General features: G+C 43.6%; 1 protein-coding gene across 8 annotated transcripts in view; it reads left to right on the forward strand.

The window, feature by feature from the left end:
* OSBPL5 (oxysterol binding protein like 5) overlaps positions 1-20,915 on the forward strand; it is a 136,224-nt gene that overhangs the window by 52,940 nt on the left and 62,369 nt on the right. Inside the window, exon 1 of one of the 8 annotated variants that reach the window (XM_041481056.1) lies at positions 6,005-6,188. The exons of the other annotated variants lie outside the window; for them this stretch is intronic. The gene's annotated coding sequence lies outside the window, so the exon portion shown is untranslated. Of the gene's footprint in view, positions 1-6,004; positions 6,189-20,915 lie in introns of those variants that run through there. 8 annotated transcript variants of the gene reach the window in all.

Consider the following 20,915-nt stretch of genomic DNA (forward strand, 5'->3'; position numbering starts at 1 on the left):
GTCCTTTGCATAAAGCAGTGAGAATGCTTCAGTATGATCAGTAACCCTCTTCCTATGGCACTGTTAGTTTGCAGACAGGAAAGATTGATTTAGGCAAAAGATTCTTTTTAGCAGGTAGAACTGGCAGAACTTTATTTGTTCCCAATGGCCTCTGTTTTATACTAAATGTTGCCTTGACATATATGAATGTAAAATTAAAACTATAGCAGTTATTTTAAATATTTCAGGGGTTTGAGATGAGTGGAATTAAGGAAAAGGCAGGAAATTGGTTTAACTGCTGTATTGGTAAAGCCACTGGCACAACCTATAGAATTGGTTAAACCATGGAAATAAAGCATGTCTTTTCTGAAAAAAGGAGATGTTAGTTTCTACACCTTTATATACATATATATATTTATTTTTTTTAATATGGCAATTTAGGGAGCTGGTAAAGACTTGGCCCTGTTCATAGAGCATCTTGGAAGCAGTTTAAGATGAATTAATTCTGTTTGCTTAAAAAATAGGTTTAGTTTGCAAATAGCGTGAGAAGGTGTAGCAAGAAGAATGTTGTAGGACTGTTTGAGAACAGTCTTACAGCAATTTAGAACCAAAAGGTTTTTCTTTATCAAAATTCTGGATATAAAATGGTTTAATCTGTTGCTTACTAGAAATGAAGGACTTGCCTATGTCATTCCAAAATGTGCAGTTGTGGAAATGAGTAGTTAATGGGGAGTCTGGAAGTGGTGAGAAATCATGGCCAGGCGTACATCAGAAAGCAATTCTTCCTCCATCTCCTCCTCATTTTGCTTGATGGAAAAGCAGCACTGTAAGCCTGGTATGTTTCTTTTCTGTTGCTCTGCAATCACAAAAAATGCAAAGCACAAATCTCTTTCATGTCAATGATATTTCAAGAGGATTCCAGGTCTAAAAGGAGAAAGAAAAACAAGTTGTTTCTTATTTATTTGCTTTGTTTTGTTGTTTTCTTTTGAGGCTAGAAATACACCATGAAGATTGTACAATCGGGGAAGGGCCTGGGAACCTCAGCTGTGCTAAGCCCTCCTTGCCAGAAGCACTGGAGTCCTCGTCTCCACACTGGGATGGCCAAAGGCTCCTGGGGCTGGAGGGCTGAGTAGGGTTGTAGGGAGTCTTCCTCAGTAATGCCTATGTCCTGCTGCCTGGCCAGAAGGGGGTTAAGGACTGCCTGCCTGCTGTGTGATTCGGAGAGATTCCAAGGAAGAAAGTGTGCCTTTTCTTGCAGGAAATCAGAAGACACAAAGGGAGATGCCTTTGCTACTTCAGCTGTAGGAAGAAGCTGTGTCTTGTGTTACTTGGGCATTGTCTTTGACTGAGTAAGAAATGCCCAGGGGAAAAGGGCCAGTGTAGACTTTGAGGTAGGAGCATGCTGAGATTTCCCTAGACAGGTTAACAAACTTTTGCAAAGTCATAGTGTCTTTGGAAGCAGCCTTGCTACTGGACCTGTGTGGGAGTTGAACCTACTTGCATAATCCATGTGTCGGCTCAGTTGTTTTCTAGTTGTGAATTGATCAGGTCATTGATTTGTTGCAAGCATCAGAATTTGGAAGTATTTTAAGTGGGACAGTCTGTTCTAAGGTCTGGTTTTGCATTGTTAATTTAGTAATACAAAGCTGTGTGTGCTGCTTGGCCTTTCTCTAACAGCATTTAATAGTGGTCTTTCTGAATGTTGTCCTCTTTTTTTGAAGATCAAAGTGTTTTGCTTGCTTTTTAAGAAAGCAACCAATTCAGCCCAACTTACAGGAAAAAACACCTGGTGGTATAAGCTTGGGGACCCAGACATGCTTTTCCATTTACAGGAAGGATACAGTTACTTGGCAGAAATGGAGCATAAACAAAGAAAGAAACAGTGAGAACGTGATTACTAGGCACGTGGAAAATTACTTTCAAGCAAGTCTCTTTGAGATCAAGAAGTGTTAAGACAGATCCTGTCCACACTGACCCCAAGCAGGTCACCACTGACCCAAACCCAGCTAAGGGTATGAGCTGGCAAGAGGGCAAACACATACCAGTTTGCAGAAATTAGTTTTGTTATGATATTCATCCTGAATTAGTAGGTAAAGAGGTAGGACATCTTGGAAGCAGTTATAATAGCTTCCTTCTGGGAAGAAATTTGATGATTTGCCATTGTTTTTCTGTGGCTGAGATGGATGGTAGAGGTAGATGTGCCATTGTTCACAAATGATGCTGTGACAGTTCCCTGCTCTAGATTGTCATGCCTTGCCTGGAGCCAGTAAGTCTCAAGGCTGCCAAGGGCAGACCACAGTCTAAAACTGTGAGGAGCCACCAGGCTGCTGTGACACTTAGTGATTCATTACAGAGAGGAGTTGCTGCCTCTGCTTGTACCCATTCTAAAATTCGCCACTCTTTAAGAGGCAATGAGTAATGGTGAAATTGTGAACCAAGGGAAACATAGGGCTGCAGAGACCATCAAATCTTTTTCCTGGACAAAACTGTTCCTACCACCTCCGTGTGTCATGTGCCCTGAAAAATCCCTTCTGTTTTCACAGCCAGGGTGTCCTTCTCAGACAGAAGCCCTGCATCTATCCTCTCATCTCAGTGGGGATCTCGGGCCCTTTGCAGTGCTAGTTGTTTGTGAACCCTTCTCTTTAAATTCATCCCATCTTTTCTTTTTGGCTTGTAATACCCAGCCACAGAGGGCTCCTTTAAAAACTGCCTGAAAGCAAGAGAAACACTTTTGCCTGAAGAGTCCCTGAGACTCTGGGACATGCAGTAAAAAAAATTTTAATTTTGACTCTCTGTTAATTACTTCCAGAATTTACTGCAGGGTTCCTCTGCCCTCTTAATTGAGGCTGGATATTGCTGGGGTACTGTGAACCCTGCATGTTTCCTCCCCTGCTTGGTAACCCCAGTTTCTGTGGGTGCCCTGGTTCTCCCAGTCCCTCGTGGGAGAGGGTCTGTGGACCCCTGGCCTTGGCATCACTCCTTGCCTGACACCCCACTGGAATTTATCACTTCCTCCAAGGTGGCAGCTTTAGAATCCTGGCAGTGTTTGTGCTGGCTGACACATGAGCATTGCCTCCCACGAGGATTTCAATAGTTTCCTCCTGCTGCAGTGTCTCTGAGAGTTGAAGTATCTGATCCAATAAAAGATCATGTCTCAGCAGGTGCTGCGGCTTCAGCAAACAAAGGTCTGTCAAGTATAAAAGGTGGTGTTTATGCATACGTTTTAATCCTTGTTTGTTCAGTACTTTTAAGGTGTAAAATACCTCTAAAATGCTGGCTTCTCATTGTTACTATTACCACTGCATCTTAATTTATTCATGACAAACTAGTGCAACAAGTGGGAGTTCTTCCAAAATTCTTTAGTCACACCATTCCAGATGTCTTGGAGGAATCTGGTCTGACACAAGTGTGCCCCAAGATCCCAGTGCATGCAGCAAGAGGAGTTGGAAACCATGTTTCAGTTAGAATTGGTATCATGGAAACATGTTGGAATGAGTCACACAACTGGAAAACTGCAGTGGAGGGCTACAAACTTTTCAGGAGAGATAGACTGGGAAGGAGCAGGAGTATTGCAGTCCCTGTTAAGGAATGGGTGGTTTGTGAAGGGCTGTCTCTGAGAAACAGCTACAAACAGGTTGAGCTTGTGGGTAAAAGTCAAGGACCACACCAACAAAGGACACCTCATGGGTGGGGTCTACTACAGGTGTCTGACCGGGGGAACCTCTTGCCAGGGCCTCTTGGCTCAGCTGCAGGAAGCATCGTGCTCACAAGCTCTCATCCTGGTGGGGGATTTCAACCATACAGATATCTGCTAGAAAAGCAATGCAGCTGGCTGTAGGCAATCCAGGAGACTCCTGGTGTGCATCAAGGGTAAATTTCAGATCCAAGTGTTACATAAACCAATGAGGGAAGATATGTTAGTGGACCTGGTGCTCACCAGTGCAAATGAACTCACTCCAGGGGTTAAGATTGGAGGTGGCCTGGGCTGTAGTGAGCATGCCCTGGCTGGGTTTGTGATCTCAAGAAACATGGGTGTGGCAAAGAGCAAAGTCAGGACCCTGAACTTTAAAACAGCGAACTTCCAGCTGTTTAAAGAATTAGTGGATGAGATTCTCTGGGAAACTCACTGCCCTGAGTTTATCCCAAATCCTGTCCTTGGCTGACCAGAGCTGGCAACTCTTTAAGGCCGCTTTTCTTAGAGCACATGACCTCTCCCTCCCAATGTGTAAGAAATTAAGTAAGGCAGGCCAGAAACAGCATGGCTGAGCAGGGACCTTCCTCTCAAGCTGATGAGCAAGAAGAAAATGCACAGCTAGTGGAACCAGGGTCAGATGACTGGGGGAGGTACAGGAATACCATTTGGATGGGTTGGGATGGGATCAGGAAAGGTAAGGCACAGATAAAATGGGACTTGGCAAGGGATGTGAAGAATAACTGGGAGGCATTCTGCGAGTACAGTGGTCAGAAAAGAAAGTCCAAAGAGAGTGTACCATAGCCCCACCCCCTCCAATAAAGGAGAAGGAGAGATGGTGTCAAGGGAGGGGATCCTGCCCTTCTTCTCTCATGAGACCCCACCTGGAGTGCTGCATCCAGCTCTGGGGCCCTCAACACAAGAAAGAGGTGGATCTGTTGGAATGAGTCCAAAGGAGAGCCATGAACATGGTCAGAGGCATTGACCACCTCTCGTATGAGGATAGGCTGAAAGAGCTGGAGTTGTTCAGCCTGGAGAAGGCTCCAGGGAGACTTCATTGTGGCCTTCCAGTACTTAAACTGGGTCATAAAAAAGAGGGAGAGCAACTTTTTGCATGGGCAGATAGTGATGGGACAAGGGAGAATGGTTTTGAACTGAAAGAGGGCAGATTTAGATCACACATTAGAAAGAAGTTCTTTGCTGTGAGGATGATAAAGCACTGGCACGAAGTCAGTGTAAAACTGTACAAAAAGATACTGACTGATACACTGCAGTGGGTGACACCAGCAGATAAAGATATTTTTGCCAAATTCTTTCTTCATGATGAGGGCCAGGGAAGAGCACATCCCGGAGAGAAGAGCAACACAAATAGCCTTGGGAGCAAGCTTTGGCTGAGGTGTGTGTTCTGTGTTTGTCTCTTAATTTAGGAGTATCGGGAAAACCCACGAAGGAAAAAATGTGGATATTTTCCAGATGCAGAGTGATTCAGGGCTGTAATTACCAATGCTCGCCTACTGAAATATTTGTACAATTGCCATGGGATACTGTAACTAGCAACATCCATTGGATTGTTTTTGAATCTAAAGCAGTAATGCTGTGCTAGTGTACCTGAAGTCTGCACCAGTGCTTGACAAACCTGCCTCTGTATGGCAGGTTTAGGTTCTGTACAGCTTAAGAAATGATGCTTTTACTGCTGAGTTGCATCAGCTGAGAAATCTTTGTCAAACTCGTTTGTATCTGAGTCCTGTGCAGAGTGCACTGACTGATTCCGCAGTTGCAAGGATTTACTTTATTCCTTTCGGTTTCATTTCGGAAAAGAGTGAATTGGGGAGGGTTGTTTGTTTCGGTTTGGGGTTTTTTTGCTTTTGATCACACAGGGATTCTGTGGGTTAAGAAGCCACTAAAAAGGAACAGAATGAGACTGAGAGATTATGCACGACAGGAATAGAGTCTGTTACAGAGTTGCAGATTGTTTATTGCTGCCGTGCTTTGATAAGTGACAGCAACTGGCTGTAATTCTCCCGGTGCCGCCCAGCTGCTTTGATCAGCAGCGAAACTGTTAACAGTGCTGACCATTAATTACTGTCCATGGGCATTGCAGCTTGAACTTCCCCTGCCGAACAGTGGCAGATCACACCCGGTCTGGGCTATTGTTTAAGGCTTTCTTTGGACATATCGCTGGGCTGAATCACGTTGTGCTTCTTCTCGGGATTTTCTTCCACAGTCACCGTGGTTAGAGAGTCGCCCTGGTTTTCTGAGCGAGAGCTGGGCTCGCAGGCAGGGTGCTGGCAGCGTGTGGGAGGTGTGTTTGAGAGCCATGTGCCCCTGGAGCACAGGCTGTGCGTGCCGGTGTCTTCTCTGCCTCCTGTGCTGATCTGCAGCCTGCAGGTGTGTAGCATCCGGGAGGGGACCAGAAAGGATCGTCCCCTGTGACAAACTGGGGAAGGGATGGTGGCTCTGAATGCAGGTGTTATGTGGGAGAGAATAGTCATTACCCTCTGAGGCTGCGAGCACTGCGGTGAGTGTCCTTTTCCCCTTCCCCAAGACTGATCCCAACCTTCCTACTTTCTTAACACTCTCTAAAATCCTCCCTTTGTGTAGGCTCTTTCTTTATGCCTTTCAGTCTCTCTTTTTTTTTACCTCACCTCCTCTTCTCTCCTCATCTCTTATTCCTCTCCTTTGAGTCTCCTCTTCTTTGTTTCCATCCCATGCCTCAGAGGCTGGACAGCCTTAAGCAATTGCAGTGGGTTCTTTGAACATTTATAGCCTTATGCTTTGGGAACCTTTGACTGGCAGGAATTGTATCTGATGGATTTAAAAGTATCTGAACACCCTATTTGCATTTCTGCCTGTCTGCTCAAAACCACACAGACACTCAGCTCCCTTGAGGCTTGAATTCCGATAGCAGCAGCTGTGGCAGTGGCATCCTGTGATTTGCTTCATCAGTTGACATTTCAAGGAATTTGGACTGATATAACAAGGTTGGCCATCTTACTGCCCTCTGCTGCTAAACAGCTTGGGTACCTTCTCACCTGCATAAAGGGTAGGTATAACTGGCTTTATTAGTGAGAGCCCACATGAAAGTGTGCCCCCTCCGTATGTTTTTGTTGCTGTTATTATTACTATCCAGCTGTCTGTATTGATTTGTGGTGTATTTTATTCAGCTAAACCCATGATCAGCCCAATCCTTCTCTGTGTCTAGATTGCTTGTAGAATTAGGAGTTTTAGCAGTGTTTTCAAGATCAGGAGGAAATCCTCTCAAAATTAGGTCTTGCCTATGTAAACAACTTGCACTACTTTTTAACTGCTGTTCTGTAATATTGATACAACCCTCCCCTAGTGTGAATTCAGCTATGCCAGTATGAACATGCTTATACCAGTGTGGCTTGTTCCCCTGTGGGAAAGAAGAACCAGCTCTTCTGGTATACAGCACTTTTTTTTTGGCTCTGATTACATCCACACTTTTGTTGTATCATCAGAAATATAGCAGCAAATAATACTTGTAATTGAACAAGGGTGAACTGGTACAAAATCATGTATAGAACAAGTCTTGGTCTGCAGACTGCCTCAATAACTCTTTGAGAAGAAGTGTTGAATATGCTGTGTATTTATAATCTTGTCTTTGTGACCAGAGGTACAGTGGAAAGATTTGGTGTTACTGCCATTATGTATTCACAGTTAAGAAATTAAGAACTGGCCAGTGTGTTGGCTATAAAGTCACGGCTGTGAGTCATGTGAGTCGTGGTTGTTGTTTATTTATAAATAAAGTACCTAAGATTTTAGTCACTTTCAGACTGATTACTTACCATTGCTTTTATGTGCAGCCAGTTGGCAATGTATTGGCAGAGATGTAAATTCCAGTAACGCTTGCTTAGAAGTGCCTTTGAGCTGTCAAGGAAATAGAGAGGTATTTTAGCAATGTCACAAAAATGAGTCCTGAAAGTCCACTTGCACCAGGGAAATGTGACTGCCTGGTGGGTGTGAAACACTTATCTGTGGTCATCTATGTCAGTCATCAGTAGGGCAGGGCAGTCTAAAGACCAGCAGTACATAGTGAAACTTTGGAAAATTCCAAGCAGACACTATAATCCTAAACATCATGGTTTATCAGTGGGGTTAATCTAGATGATCAGTATGTGTCTTGTAGCAAGGAATGTGTAGGGAAGACTCTTGGTGTTTGCAGGCAAAGGAGAAATACATTTGGTATAGAAATCACTTTATATTCAGAGCTTTTTGGGAAGGCAGTGCCACCAGCAGAAGTGTGTTTTTGGGAAGAACTGTCTTAATTGTACATGACTGATGACAGGTGTCTGGAAACATGGGACCTAACTAAAGCTTTTAGGTTCTCTTCTACCAGAGAAAATAAGCAGGGTAGACTCCTTTTCTTCTGCAAGGTAAGAGGTTATTTTAAGGTATTTTAAGTTATTTCAAGGTGATAGTGACATGAAGGAATTGATAGAGAGGAGAGAAGCTGGTGCCATTAGGGGACTGCAAAGGTTTGTTAGAAGGAACGTTCTTTGTTTTGCTGCTTGTTGGCACAATTACTTTACAGGTTGTTGAGGGAAGTAAATTGTCACAGAACCTAATAGTTTCCTCCTATGAGTTAGTGTCACCTCTGTCTCATTTAATTCCCACCTTTGCTTGTTGTGAGTGCCGTTTCCCTGCTGCGTTTCTCAACTTCATTACCTCCAGACTGAGCACTGCTTCGGGAGCAGCTTTCCAAACTGCAAGGGGCTTGTTTTGCAGAGTAAGGTGCAAATCTCCTGTGCTGTTTTTTCCCTGAGCTCGCTGACTCCCCACGACTGCAGTGATGGTGGCAGAGGTGACTCCCGTGAGCAGGCTGGGTCTCTGCCTACAGGCTGGGGCTGCAGCTGGGGCTGCTGGGGTGGCACAGGCTCACAGCAGGTGGTAAAACTGCTGTATGGTCATCAAGAGCAAGCAGCTGACCCTGAGCAAATCTGCAGCTGGGTTGTAACCCAGCCAAGTGTCCAGCTTGCCCTGGTCTTTGCTGCCTCTTTCTAGGAGGAAAGTGATCTGTGGGAGTCCTTTTGCTGGTTACATTATTTCTTTCCCTGAGTTGCCTCATGGGTTTTGTCTGTTCTGTTTGCATCGGGTGGGAACTGCAAGCTGTGGACAGCTGATCTTCCACCTTAAAAGTCAAGCAACACTGGCAGTCCTGGAAGGAGAGTCAGAGATATCAGACAGGTCCTTGCCTGCATCTCTTGGCAGCATGGTTTGCAGTCAGGACAGTTTATGTGAGATTGACAGACAGAGGCAGTCTCAGCTTGGCCCCACTCCCACAGGAGTTTCTGCAAACTCTATTGCTGAGCAGTTTTGGAAAGCTCCCTTTTATTAGTCTGCTTGCCTCCACTTTTAACCAGATAGGAAATTGTTCATTATAAAAGGCCCAGTTGTCCTTACAGCAATCTCATCACTGCTGTCTGAGAAGTGAAGCTGTTAATATCTGTTTACACATTTCTCTAAAGATGAAGAGATGAGTGCAGTGGAAGATTAGTTTTGCTGCAAAAGGCAGTGAATGAGCTGACCTGATCAAGGGGAAGACATGAAAATGTTACGCTTTTTAGTTTTCTCTGCTTCACTCAGACATTAGCTGCTGTGGTCTGATGCTGTTTAGCAAATACATTCGGGTCCAAGTGCTGCTTGAGATGGTAGAAACCCAATATGCTTTTAGAGGCAGAGGCAATTATTTGTTATGTGTTTGTACAGCTCCTAACACTGTGGGTTGCTGTGCCTCCTGATTGCTAATGGCTGAGCAATAGTATTTGTTACTGGTAGTTGGTAATAGCAGCCTGTGTCTGTGCCCTGTAGGGGAATTTGGTACATGTGCACAGCCATGGGATGTTAAAGATATTGTACCTTTTAGAGGCACCACGAAGTCTGCACAAACCATCTAGCCTTCTGCCATTTTAAGTGCTTCCTTACTTCACTTAAGAGATATTTGTTTATTCTTTCCCCTTATGCCCTCCCAAACTTTTTAAATCTTTCTCATCTGGGCTCTTTTGTTTATAAATTCTTCTGTGTTTGGAGCTTGTAAGCAGCAACCACTTTGAAGCCTGCTTTTCTAATACAAGCCAAATAGTTGCCAGGAAGCATCATGGGCTCTTGCTCTCCTCTGTCCTCTCTTTACAGCACTGCAGGTCTCTGAGATTGCCTCTCTTCTACCAGTTGGATGCTCAGCCATGCACTACCAGTCAGCATCAACATCACCCTGCTAAGGAGGCCACAAAACTTCCCTGATTTACACACCCTGAGGATCTGACAGAGCACAGATATTTTCATTCATTTGGGTTTGTTTGTCTTGAGAAATCAGTGTGGCAGCTCCCTCCTGTTGTATGAGACCACACAGCTGAAGCCTATCCCTTTTTTCCTGGTATGGAAAAAAAGAGCTGGTCAGCCCTGAGAGGGCCTGAAGTCTGGCCTCATAAAAACTGTCACCTTTTAGCCATTCTCTTTGTCACTTCCTTTCCATAGCAGAGATAATGGAAGTGTTTCCTGCTAACTGCTGTCTCTGTGATAAATTGCTGTATCCTTTATTGGAAAGCATTGTATAACTGCTCTTAGCACTGTGATAAAGAAAATGCTGTGAACTGGCTGCATTGTGTTTGGCTTCCTTTCAGACAAGGCCAGTCTGGATGCTGAGGACCTGATCTTCCTTTTGGGTCAGACCTCAGCTCACATTTGTGTGGGAGACAGGGATTTATGTTTGCTTAAAGCCACATTTTTGCTTTTGGCATGGAGCTGCTGAAGGTCAGTGTGATCTATAAATCTATAGAAGCGGGGTCTGCAGATGCCCCTTGTTCTCCATGTCCTCCTTTGAGCTCTCCTGTGGCATGGACATCCTTGTGTTGGTGTTGTGCTGCGTGGTGAGGTCTTCCCTACCCTCCCCAGCTGGGACCTCTCCAGGCAGGGCTGATTTTGACCTCCCTTGTATTTCCAGTTGCCAGTGCTTATAGCCAGGAGGGTATTTGTAGCCAAGCTATACTATTGTTTCAGTTCAGATTCTTTTGCCTGCATATTTCCATTCAGTGACAAAAAAAAGCTGGTGTCAGTATAGGTTAGCTTTAAAGTGATAAGAGTCCTGTTCCTGAATTCCACAGCTTTCAGATTTGTTGTCTTGTATCAAGAGCTGTATTGTTAGGTTTGCTGCCCATAAGCCTGGGAATCCTGATTCTCCAGGGCTTTAACTTACGGCTGATAACTCAGTTTCAGTCTTGCTTATGTCCAGCATGCTGCACCTGATAGAGGGACAATTGTATGAGTACAGAGTAGTCACTGGCAAAAATACTGGGATAATTTTAGTTGAACAAGTGGAAGGAGATGGGAAAAGGCAAATACACAGTTAGATATGTATGACATGGGTGTGCTCATCCACCTGTGTGCCTAAAACTCCCACTGGCTGAGTTGAAGGAAAGCCACAATGCAAAGAGTTCATCCTATCTGCTTGTTTTCATTGTGTGAGGTAAACTGGGAGAGAAGGAGAGACTGGGGTAGGCACAGGAGGGTTTTCATCTTGAGAGCTGAGGCTGAGAGTGGGTTTCATCGTGGATGCTCAATCAGCCTTTGCACAGTTTGAGTCCTTTGGGCTCATTTAACACAGCATAAATCCCACCCTGCACACTCTTTGTGAGTTTTCTAGTTCCCCTCCTCCTGCAGAGATTTTTAATTAAAAATCTAGGACCAAAATAACTGCAGTACTGACTTTTAACTAATGTTGAAGGAGGAGCTGGATGCCCTTGTCTCTGAGAAATAGTGAGGTTTATGCAGAGATACTCAGTATATTAATTTCCTGAAGAATTTCAGAAAGAGTGGCTATATTAGAGGAAGTATGGGTGAATTCTAAATTTCAACCACTGTACAACAGATCCTGGTATATTCCAGTGCCCAAAAGTCTGAGAAGCTGAACAGGGGCATATAAGGATCTCTTCAAAAATAGATGCACTTCCTTAAAATTTATTTGGTCATGTTTATTCAGTCCTCCTTATGAAGGCCCCTGAGATTTACAGATCCTGTCTGAATCTGATAGGAGAAACAAAAAAATAGAGGAGTGGGAAATGCATCATGATTAGAGCCCCACAGGATGTGGTAATTTCCCCATCATTTACCTCTTCTGCAGAAGCAGGTGAACCAGGTCAGCTATAATTTAGTAGGCTTGGGGTTAGAGCCATTGGGTGGAAATATAGTTTGTGCTCATACAATATGTCAAGGTAGAAATACACTTCTAATCTAAAATTCTTTGGGACCCTGGATGCTCATAGCATAATCTGGAACTGAATCTTTGTGGTATTGAACAGCATTTGTTTTCTGTCTTGTAAGATGGTCTGTAAACATCCTTTCCTGCCATTACCCTTGCCTTACCGCTGTGGCAAAGTTCCCCTTGGAGCCCAAGTCTGGGAATGGCTCAACAGACTTGAGGTAGAAATTGATTCTGGTTTACTTTGTTACATGGGGGCAGTATTTCACAAACAAGGGAATAATGTCAGAAGGACCCTCTCAAGCATGAAAGCAGGTCTTCAAATTAACTTCCTATTTCCTAGCCATTGTGTGGTGGCAATGTAGCTCCAAGGCACAATCTTTTCCAGACTTAATTGTATAAAGGCTGAGGTGGATATCACAGAAAGCCATCAGTGAGGCTTGCAGTCATCTGGGTTTTTAAAAATGTCATTAAATTAGGATCCTTCCATTAAAAGGGAATATGTTCTTATTATGTGATTTAGCAGGATGAGGCAGTAATGACGCTCTTTAATATGTTCTTTTCAAAGAAAAATATCAAGGCAAGAACTGACCTTGAAGATGTGGCCTGCTTGCAAATGATGTAACTGTGCCCCTGTCCAAACTAAAGTGATTTTGTCATGGCTTTAAATTTCCAATAGGTTTAGCTAAAGCAACTAAGTTACTGTCTTATTTATGTTTCTGTGCACCTGATACCAGATCTCACTGCCCTGAGTTTATACCAAATCCTGTCAGCCCCTGCAGGAGTGGGGATGAGAGTCCCGTGTGGGACCGAGCTCCCTCTTCCCAAAGCCTGTTGTGGTGAATCCATCAGGGTGGCCCTTACCATAGCCTAAGGTCTCTTACGCCTGAGGTAACTCTAGAAAAAAAGGGTAATTAGAAAGCTGTTCTCTTAGAACAGCTACGGTTTAAAAGGATTGTGTAGGAGGTTGTTGGAGGGTAGTGCTAACAGCACACATGAAAACTTCAGGGCATGGGAGGATGTGGGATAGCCATTCCTCAAGCAACATGTACTGTGTGAGTTATGGATAATTACTGGAAAAGTCAATGTGTCAAAGGTGGATGTAGTTCACCATTATATAATTCATTAATTCTGTTCATGAGACTTGCTCCCTGAAATGCCCTTGGAGATGTGTTCAGAGCAGGCCTCAAATAAAAACTTTAATGGGTACATGAGCTGTCTATGTCAATAACCACAACAAAAAAAAGAAGCAGAGCACTTCAAATCTGCTTTTGAGTTATATGTCCAGTATTTTCGTCTTTAGGCCTAATATTATTTACATTTAAATTAATAAGTGAGAGCTTATTTCCCTAACTAGTACAAAACTTTAAACACTGTTTTTTAGTGCCTAACCTTATACCATGTCTCTGTGCCTGAGCCTCGTGCCCATGGAAGTCAAAGGGAGTCTTGCCTTTTGGCTTGGACGTTGTGGTTTGGCACTGCCCAGGAGCTGTGCCCACACTTCCAGCACAAGCAGTAGGGATTCAAGAGTCATCTGTACTGCAATGTGAGTGTGGTGGTGGCTTATATCTACTTACCTGAACAAGTTTGAACCAGCATAGATTTCAGAATGAACTGGCCATGTGGTGCTCAGTTGATTTCTCAGATATCATTTCTAGCCTGCCTTGCATGCCTTCCTTGTAGCCCATGCTGTAAGCCCTACTCCAGCTGTCTAGCTCTCAAGGGTAATTTGTGTGTATGTGCCCAAGTTGTGCTTATACCTTGATTTTGTGTTAACTACATCTCTAAGAGCCTCCTGAGTTCACTGCTGAGAAGCAGCTGAGAATGCTTGTGTCACCTCTGTGAAACTTTCAATTAAAGATGTATGGAAGTGTTTCTAGATTAACTGAAATTTAGAGGCAGAGATCTGGTTTCCTGAGCTTATCTCGAAGTGGATCCTTACTGGAATTTTTTGGCTAGTTTGTTATGAAAACTGCATCAGGAGATGAGTTGTGATCTGGGATTGCACATTTCTTCCTATACGCTGCACACATGCTTGGCTGTACATTATATTTTGGTGAGGAGTCTTTGCTAATCTGAGTTTTGACTTTTCCTACTTGGAAGAATGCTGGTGAGAGATATCAGTAACAAATAATGGTAAGCTTTAAATAAAAGTTCAGTAAGATGGATAAGGTGCTTGGTATATACTTAGCAGGTGTGATTTATCTCTTCAGTTGAAAATATTAGAACATGGGATTAAAGGGCTAAAGAGGATTCCAAGCAAGCACCTCACCTTCCTGCATAGATTGATGCTTCAAGAAAATGCCTTTGCATGAGTTATATTGAATTGAGATGCATTCAGGAACTGGGGGCTAAAAGAGATTATGCAGAGTATGATTTAATGAAAATAAAGCGAGGGACTGAGATAAAAAGATCTGCAGGAAAGGTTCTCACTTCTGTTTTTCACTGAGTTCTGGAGACTTTCTCATCCTTCTGGTAGTGTGGGTTAGACCTTCAATTCTGCATGCACCTGCCATTGCCAAGGAAATAATTAATGTTGATGTACTACTTGTAATTACAGCAAGTGAGGTATGATCTATGCAGTTAACAAGGGGAAAGACCAGTGAGATGGTAAGTCAGGAGAAGCTCCTCAGTGCTAGTGGGAAATTTAATATGCTTTGTTAAATTAATAGCCTTTGCATAACAATCAATTTACAGTTTAAAGGTCAGAAGAGGTGGATGTGAAAATCATTAAGCATTCATTTCAGCAACCCACTTGATATTCTTAGCTAGAAGAAATCAGCAGTGCAATATTTACTGAGTCAGTTGCAGCTGTTTTAAGAAAGAAGCAAACCACACAGGGATTGTGTAGGTAGTGCTTGTTGCAGTGCCCTTTTCAGAACCATGAGGCTGCAGCAATCACTTTGCCCAACACAACGTGGCTTTAGTGATGGGATGGTGTTTGCTCACAGATGTTTTATCCAAACCAGAGGTGATTCTGAAGATGAAGTTTTCCTACATGTCAAATAAAAATGTTCTGCCCTGTGTGACCCTTCCTTGAAATTTCTAAGTCCTATGTTAGATAGGGATCCCCAGAGGGATGACCTGGGATGTTTTTTTCTCAGTGTAGGCATTCAGGGCCTGGTTTTGCCTGCAGTTGTTCTGTTTGTAGTCTTTGTACATAATGCTCACCGTAGAGAGAGATTAGTTGTAAGAAGATTATGCATCTGAGTGCTGCTGGTGTGCCTGAAGCTGGAAATGTTCTGTGTATACAAAGGAAACATTAATCAAGACGTCTTACAAAGAATGAAGGGAGGAAATAGTTCTGTCTCCTGATTACTACGTGAATTTCACTGCCCAGTGCAGGAAAAGGCAGGGAGTGATAGAAAGAGGTCGTTCTTCTGTTGTCAGAGAAAGCAAGGGCAGATAGCTGGCTGGCTGCGGCAGGCAACTTCCACAAAAACAGCACAAGGGAAGCAACTCTAAGGACTCTGCAGGACATGTGAGCTTTGAGTTAGATTGTAGGGAAAAACTAGCCATGCTCCTGAGCTTGCCAAAGCAGCTGAGAGAAACCTGTTGCATATAATATTAACAAAGTCCATCCCTTGGTTGCAGATGGGTGTCTTCAGCAACCCACGTTTCTTGATTTTCCAGCCTGGGCTGATTGTCAAGCTGAGTAGTGTGGCATGCAGCAGAGGATATGGCAATGCATAAAATCAGAGCACTCCTGCAGTACCGCTGGTGAGGAAAGGTGCTCTTGCCTGCACCACAGAGAAATAGCTGACCCTAAATAATTACGGGAATAGAGAACAGCTGACCCCTGCTCTGAAGCTCCATTGCTTCAGGTTCCAACTAACAGCCCAAGAGCCCAATACATTCAGTGTCAGCTGCAAAATGTGTATTTTGCCATTTGTCTAATCAACAAACATGAATTTGGTAGAGAAAAACCTTGCCTGCACAATCACTTTGCGCTGTATCAGGTTTTGTTTAACTGTTACTAGGGGGGTTGGTTGTCCAATTATCTATCTTATTAATAGGCATTTTTGGGAATAGCTTTCAGAAACAGATTTCACAGACTTCCTGAATTGATTGTGGTTCTTCAGCTGTTGTAAATCACCAGCACACCACTGAACTAATAATTTACTCTTATTGAGGATCTGTGCTGCTGTTTTTCCTTATTAATACTTAGAACTGTAATCACTAGATATGTATCTGCTAACAATTTTCCTTCTCATTTAATTAATGAAATTTTTACCTCCTCAGGGTTAATTGGATCAGGAAATGTCAGTATCTTTAGATCTAATTTTCCCTATTGATGCAGGTTAGGGAGTGAATGACTGCATTGATTACAAAACACAATTTAGTTTAATTTCTGGGAAATACTTAGTGACCAGAAAAAGAGAAGGTTGTTGGAAACAAGCTTTGAATAATTAAGAGCCCCCTCTAACTAGCACAGCCTTCTTGACTATATAAAACCCATAATTAACTATTTATAGAGAAGTACATATTTCCAATCTATTTTAAAATCCTGGAAATGAGAGTAAGCAAACCAACCTACCCACAAGTTTGCAGAGGGTACGGACAATGTAATATCTGCACAATGTTTAGCTGTGTGGTAATTATATATCAGGAACTTTGAAAATTTAAAGAAGGAGCCAGGAAAATTCCTTTCCCAGAAGCTTCAAGCCTGATGCTGAAAGCTTCCACTACTTCCCAGCAAGCACAAAAGGCTGAGGATGCAGAACAGGTGTGTGTGAAAGGCATCTCTGCACCAACAGTGATCATCTTTAGGTGTTGTAGTCACTGCCTTCATCCAAAATGGGTCCAGTCCCAGAAGAGAAGAGCCCTGGCAGTTCCCATTTGCTTTAATAGTAGCCACGAGGTTTGCTGATAAAGTAACTTTTATTCTTGCCCCATTGCTCTTCGTTGGCTGTTCCTGAAGCCACCTGGGAGGGAAAGTCCCATTATGCTGTTGCACCCCGTTAAGTTCACTACTGTCATTTGTCCTGTGCTTCATGGGGGTTTGCCATAGACTTTTGCTGTATTTTGCATTTTTAAAAGATAAAGAGGTCTCAAAGACAGAGTCAGTAAGAAATTTATTTCTTCCTGCTGAATTATTTATTCCTTTTTAAGCTCTAGTGAACAGGTCGTATTTAATAGTCCATTACTGCTTAGAAAGCTGTCAACACAAAAGGAGCAATCCTGAAAAGGACTGTGTTTAGTGGCTCTGTCAATACTCTCTGTACCACCTTTCCTTCATTTTTATGATCAAGAGGACAGATTGGAAGGACAGAAATGACCTGAGCTGCAAACTTCAGGGCACTTTAATCTACCAACACTAACAACCAAGTAAATTAATGCAGGAACTAGAATGAAGGTTTTTCGCTATGAGGTTATTTTTCTAAGTGTATGGATTCTGCACTAGTTGGCATCTTCAAATTAAGACATGTTGTCTTTCTAGGACAATTCTTGATCTCATCTGCTGGATTGGGAGGGAATGCTGTAGCAGTGGGTGACATTTCTTGCCTTGTGTTTCATAAGTGGTTTGGTGACAGAATGGCAATTTTTGGCCTTCTGCAATTCTGGCCTAATTTTGATCTTTACCTTCTCTCTATTCTGTGAGCCCCCACAGAACTGGTTTCCCTGAAGCATCTGCCATATCCTGAAGCAATCTCCAAAATGCTGATTTAGAAGTAGGTTTGGATTTCAGAACAGTGTTGTCTTCAAATCAACCATGAAAGATCTGAGGCTCTAAATCACTCATGTCTAGAAGCCCATCTTCTGTTGTTGCTTATTTATTACCAGATACTTCATCAGCACTGAATTCTGTATGTTTTCTGGATTATTTACATGTCTAAAAGAGTCCTCTTGTGAAAAGCAATGAACACACCTCACACTTTCCCTGTTACACCCCTTTGGAAAATTGTCCCTGGCATCTACTGCTCATCTTCCCCTACAGCTCTCATGAGCTTTATGTTATTTGAAGCCAGCTTGAGCAGTCAGACCTTTATGGACAGATAAAAGAAGTAGTTCTCTGAGTAAGTGAGTTAATGAGGCCTCAGTTTCTTATGAATTTGTAGCTTGTGTTGGATTCACTGATATTTGGTAATAGCTGGGTTTGGAGGACAGCTTTACAGTTTCACTCCTTTCTTTAGCCATGATCTTTTAAGATAGAACTTTTAAGAAACTAATATTTTCAAGTTTTCTAATGTCTGCTGGAGTTCTGTGACATTTTCAAATGGTACTAGAGGGGTTGGGAGGGAGGATGAAACAGGGTAGATACAGATGCAGACACACACAGTGATGTCTTTTGAAAACCAAACCAAATATTTTAGGTTTATTGTACAATCTTAATAATGTGAACTACATTTTCTCCAGACATGGAAAAAAGTCTCTGATGTATTAAGAAAACCCAAAGTATAACAGAAAAAAGTCTGGTGTTGTGATATTGTGCTACCTAAGAGCCTGTCTGGATGAGGGTCAAATATATCTTATGTAGGTATATTGGAAAAACAAGCCAGAAAACATGCTGGTGGCATGGTGTGTTGCATGGTTGTGTGTGTGTGACTGACAGACAGACATATCTCTGCTGCTCCTTCTTGGGAGCTTCAGTCACTGGGGATCTTCTGCTAAAAAGCACCAGTCAAGAGAAACTTACTCAAATTAATCTGTGTGGTCAAAAAGAGATGAGCTGCTGCCACAAGTTTGTATGAAGATACGTAAGAAAAGAGCCAGAACTGAGAAAAGTCTTTTTCCTTTGTTACTGGCTGTTCCCAGTTGAACAAGGCATCCAGATTTTTTGTGCCATCAAGCTGGTGGCTTAAATAACTGTGGGAATGAGGGAGCATCAGCACAGCAATTCTGACAATTATCCTGTGGTTAAATGGTGGGAAATAGTAAGCGAGTAAAACATCAATGTATTGGTCTCTCTGCTTAGTAAATAGAGCAACAATTGGGAAAAAAAAATTGTGTTTTGGGGTTTTGCTGCTGACATCAGTGTGAGCTGGCTGGCAGTTCTTCACTGACACAGCTCGTGACACAGCTGAGACAAAATGATGATGGACATAGCCTTTCTGTCACCCTGTTAGGACGTAAGAGCTGATGGATTGATGGTTTATGTTTGTAACCTGTTCTCCAGCCTCCTTCTACTGGGTGAGACTGGAATTTCTGAACACCTTCCTGCCTGACTGGCACCAGGCAATCAGGCCTCACCAGGTCCCTGCTTTTTGGGGAAAATATCCCACTCATCTACTTTTGTTCCAAGCCACTTACGAGCAGCTCTAGAGGTGGAGAGTTGAGACTGCCTTTCTGGGAACAAGGACAAAAAATAGCTCACTGTTAGCATTCCAAACCCAGCTATTTAGACCTGGATTATTTTTAAATACTTTGCTTTCAGACACGTAGCTGGCTGTGTTTTCCTCCCCTCTTTCCTTTCTTTTTTTAAAGTTAGCAGTCAAGTTTTACATCTCTCCCCACCCAGCCGTATGCAGTTAGGAGTTTCTAAGCAAACAGAGGTTTATTTACATTGCTAAGTTAGCTATGTTACCTGCTGCCTCAGAAATGCTGTTGGCCACAGTGGCAGCCTGGGGACCTTTTGAGCCTGGATATGTTTGCAGAGCAGTTTCCTGGGCCATTGAATTGGCAGAAGGCAGGGCAGCAGCAAGGGGAAAGCTGCAGCCCCCTCATTTCACCTGGCTGCCATCACACATCATCAGCCTGAAACACGGCCCTGCTTGGGGTGCCAGGCAAGGCTCAGCCCATGGCAGCCCCCTGCAGTGTGCGTGTCCTGGAGCTCAAACAGAAAGCCTTTCACCAAGAGCTCTCTGAAGGGGTTGTGGTGAAGTTCTGCTGCTGTGTGTGCTGTCTTACACTACTTCATGCTGGCACACAGGGCTTTTGGAGTTCTTGGCAATCACTGCACAGACCTTGTCCATCCTCCATGGATGATGCAGGCCCAACAGGGGACACACGTCCCCTTCAAATGGCAGCTGCACAGCCCAGGCGAGTCCCATTTTTGGGCTAGCCCCACCTGCTACCCATCAGCCTGTTGGATGTTACAGACCCTGATGTCTCACACATCCCATGGTGAGCTGGGTTCAGAAAGACCTGCTGCTCAAAGTGGTTTTGGTAACCCATACACGTTGCTGGAGTCCAGCCTGGTTTAAATCAAATAAAGCTCTTGGGCACTGAGGCCTTCTCTTGCAGGAAAGAAGGAGCAGATTGTCTCTTGCCTTCTACACAGAAGCTAATTTATAAAGCTGATGCAGTCTGCTGGGCAAATAAATGTTTAAAAATTGCAAAACCTGAAACACTGGGCCTGTCATCTACAGGGATTGGCGGGCAAGGTGGAGTTAGAGAGCCCAGATAATACAGAGGAGGGGAGTTCCTCACACTGGGACGCATTCATGGCATCCTCTCGTGTGGTGACTTAGCTGTGAAGGCTGAGTTCCAAGAGACTGTTGCCCATGGAATTGGGCATTTGGGCAGTGCAAGCACAGGGGTTGTCCTGGGAGCAGGAAGGATAGGGCAGGGTCTTCTAGCCTATTATCAGCCCATTTTCGCCCTGTGCCATGAAGGTGACCTTAGGAGCTTGTTGGTCCTGCCCTTCCAAACTGCACTGTGACTCTGGGCAACCTTTTCTTTGTTTTCCCAGTAACCTGAAAGAGATAGGAAAACGTGGAGATGCTTTTCAGGAAATGTGTACTATCCTTAAGGGGTTTTCGTTACCTCAGTAACTGCTCACCAGAGAAGCAGCAGACCTTGTGGAGAGGGATGCCCACCCAAAGGTTGGGTTAACACTTCTTACTGCTATCCAGAGCCCTGCCTCTGGCTGCACGTGGGGAGAGAATAAAGCCTGTAACTCGGGTAGGAGACAGTCATAATATCTGTTTGTAAAGGGTAAGAAAGAACTGCTTGTTGGGTGGGTATAAAAAACCCTTTAATTCCAGCCAGGATGGTCTAATTAGCCAAGCTGTGGTAAAGAGCAAAGTACCACCAGTACAGAGATGCAGGGAGGCTTTTGGGGACACAAATGCTGATCTTTACCCTCACAGA

Source organism: Pyrgilauda ruficollis, unplaced genomic scaffold (genome assembly GCF_017590135.1).
Source record: "Pyrgilauda ruficollis isolate IOZ18807 unplaced genomic scaffold, ASM1759013v1 scaffold55, whole genome shotgun sequence".
NCBI classification, from domain to species: domain Eukaryota; kingdom Metazoa; phylum Chordata; class Aves; order Passeriformes; family Passeridae; genus Pyrgilauda; species Pyrgilauda ruficollis.